This window comes from Wasmannia auropunctata, unplaced genomic scaffold, assembly GCF_000956235.1.
Source record: "Wasmannia auropunctata unplaced genomic scaffold, wasmannia.A_1.0 LD335902.1, whole genome shotgun sequence".
Lineage (NCBI taxonomy): Eukaryota > Metazoa > Arthropoda > Insecta > Hymenoptera > Formicidae > Wasmannia > Wasmannia auropunctata.
This window is the reverse complement of record NW_012026988.1, coordinates 43,200-46,035: the sequence shown is the minus strand read 5'-3', so window position 1 is coordinate 46,035 and position 2,836 is coordinate 43,200.

Here is a 2,836-nt window from a genome sequence, read left to right as displayed (position 1 = left end):
CTACTAACCTTGCTTAATATAAAATTCTATATAGATCTATAATAGATTAATAGATATTTTTTAACAATTATATGAATATGTAGACCAAAGTATCCTCTTTGTTGCTAACCACAAATATTAAACAAAGCGTCTCTTATTTTTCTGAAATTCTTACAAATGCTTACGATTATCCAAATTTCCCCACTGTTCAAATTACCCCGCTGTACCCTATATGCGAATCTAAATCAGAGTCTATAACCAGAGATTTTAATTATATATTATAAATGCATTTTAGAAGATATTATGCAGTAATAAGTTTACAAGAATTTCTTTTCCAAGGGTAACTTTTTGTCTCTATGTAGCGAATATAAAAAACTGACATAAACTTTTTGCAGTACTATATACATGCACTTGGCAAGTTGAATTTTAGACTTCTAACAATTATTGCATTGTATAACGAAAAAGGACAGAAATTTGTTAGTCGTAAAGTAACCATGGTTTTTCGCTCATTATCCCCGGAACACGCCTCTCTCTAAAGTATACTGACGTATAATTAACTGTGTAATCTATAATCATGCGCATCTAGAGCATAATTATTACAAAACGAATAAACGTTATCAAGATATTTCTTTGTTATTCATTAAATTCATATATACAGGGTGTCTCGTAATCAATGGTACAGCGCTTGTGGATAGGTAGTGTGGATCAAATTAAACAAAAAAATCCTCTATCATTTTGCGATCTTCGCAATAGTTATCGAGATAATAATCATTTTAAAAAAAGAAAAAATTTTACGTAATGGCCAAGTTCTTGCTTCACTATGATTCTATTGATCATTTTAATAACTTTAAGTCTGTTTTACGAAACTTAAAGTTATTTGGAAAGACAATGACATTAAACTTTTGCTGCATATAATTTGGAATAATTTAAACGATTTATTAAAAAAATATTTTTCTGGTTTGGAATAAAATATTTTTGTCTCTACTCTCTATGTCTAATCTGATACTTGGTAATTTATATGATCTCATATTTGTTTTTGGACAACTTTTATTTGTTAAAATAATATTTTTGGTTTAGATAAGATGTACATACCTAATGTACTCGATACACTTGTATATACTTGGCGTAAATTTTTTTTTAATGATTAGTATCTCGATAACTATTGCAAAGATCGCAAAATGATAGAGGACTTTTTTGTTCAGTTTTGTCCACACTACCTTCCCACAAGCGCTGTACCATTGAGTGCGAGACACCCTGTATACATATATATATATATATATATATATATATATATATATACACAGGTGAATACAAAAAAATTATATCCTGCTGATATAAAGTCAGGAAAAGAGTGAAAAATTTTTACTTTAATGAAATGAAATGAAATGAAACGAACAGTATATTTGATCAATATAATGTAATTGAGAACAATTTTCTTATTGCAACTGAGAAAAAATAATGTAACTTGATAAGGCAATTAAGCAATTGTATTTACGTTTTTAATGTATTGTTTGACTCATTATAAGATCTTTCCAATTTGCTATTATCATCAGTACTAATGCATCTGCTCTCTGCTGCCTTATAATGTTATTAATATACGTATTATATATATTTCACTAATTAAATTAATTTGAATTTATTAATCGATATTAATTAAAATGCAAGAATAATTGAAAAAATTTAAATTGTGTAACGTATTTAATAAGATTAAAGTGATATTTCTCAGAAATATTTATATTACATTAGTAAATTATTTAATTGTATACTTATTTCTCATGTTAACATATTTCTCAAAAATGTCAAAAATACTGTATAACTGAATACTAAAATAAGTAAAACCATTTGTTTGTTAATAATTATTAACATATATATGATATGACATAATCTAATTTAAAAGTTTCTGTACATATGTATAATGTATATGTCTACATATATATAAGCATAAAACATCCTGAGAAAATAAACTCATGATGACGTTCCCATCATAATAATAAAAATTAAAATAATTAATGTTTAAAATATCTTTTAGATTTTTTTGTTAATTAGATTATACTGCTGTAATATTGCTTAAAGCTTTTCCATCGCAAGAATTCGACGTATATAGGAATTGTATCAAAATTAGTAGGTACGTCACAATGCTACCCATCATCTGAAAAAGAATACAATCATAAATACAACTAAATATGCCTACACTTATTTAACGAATTTAAATAATTAATCACTCACCGTAACGAGAAGCGTAGCGTCCACAATAAATGCCGTTGCGGAGAATATAATTTTATGATGCATTAATTGCAAAGAAAATAGCTGTAACTGCGACGTCAGATCCAAAAATGATTAAAAACAGGATTCAAAGACGTAATTAAATATATATTTGATAAATTAATATATTAAAAGTCGCATTAGCGTATGACATAATTACAAAAATCTGCGTATGTACAAGAGACATACAAATTAAATTATAATTTTTTAAATTTACCTCGTCTTTTATTTCCTTATCATTGATGCTGTTAAACATGTCAAGAACGGTGGTGTTGATTTCCATAGCTTGATCTTTGGTGGTTTGGCAAGCCCATATTATCAACAATAGTTTTACAGTATAATATGTTACAATTGCTATGAAGCTATCGGAATAGAATTGTTTTTCCAGATTACTCATATTTGTAGCTCCTTGTGCTACTTGCATTAACAAAAAATATAAATAGAGAGTGATTTGAATAAAGGTCTCAATTATCGTAGAAATGAGATGCAAACTAAAGGTCGTTTTCATCATCTGTACTGTGTCGCTAAGTCCTAAATGCTGCTGTTTCAAAGCCTTGAGTTCCAGTAGGAACGGATTTTTCAGTTCATGATAAGA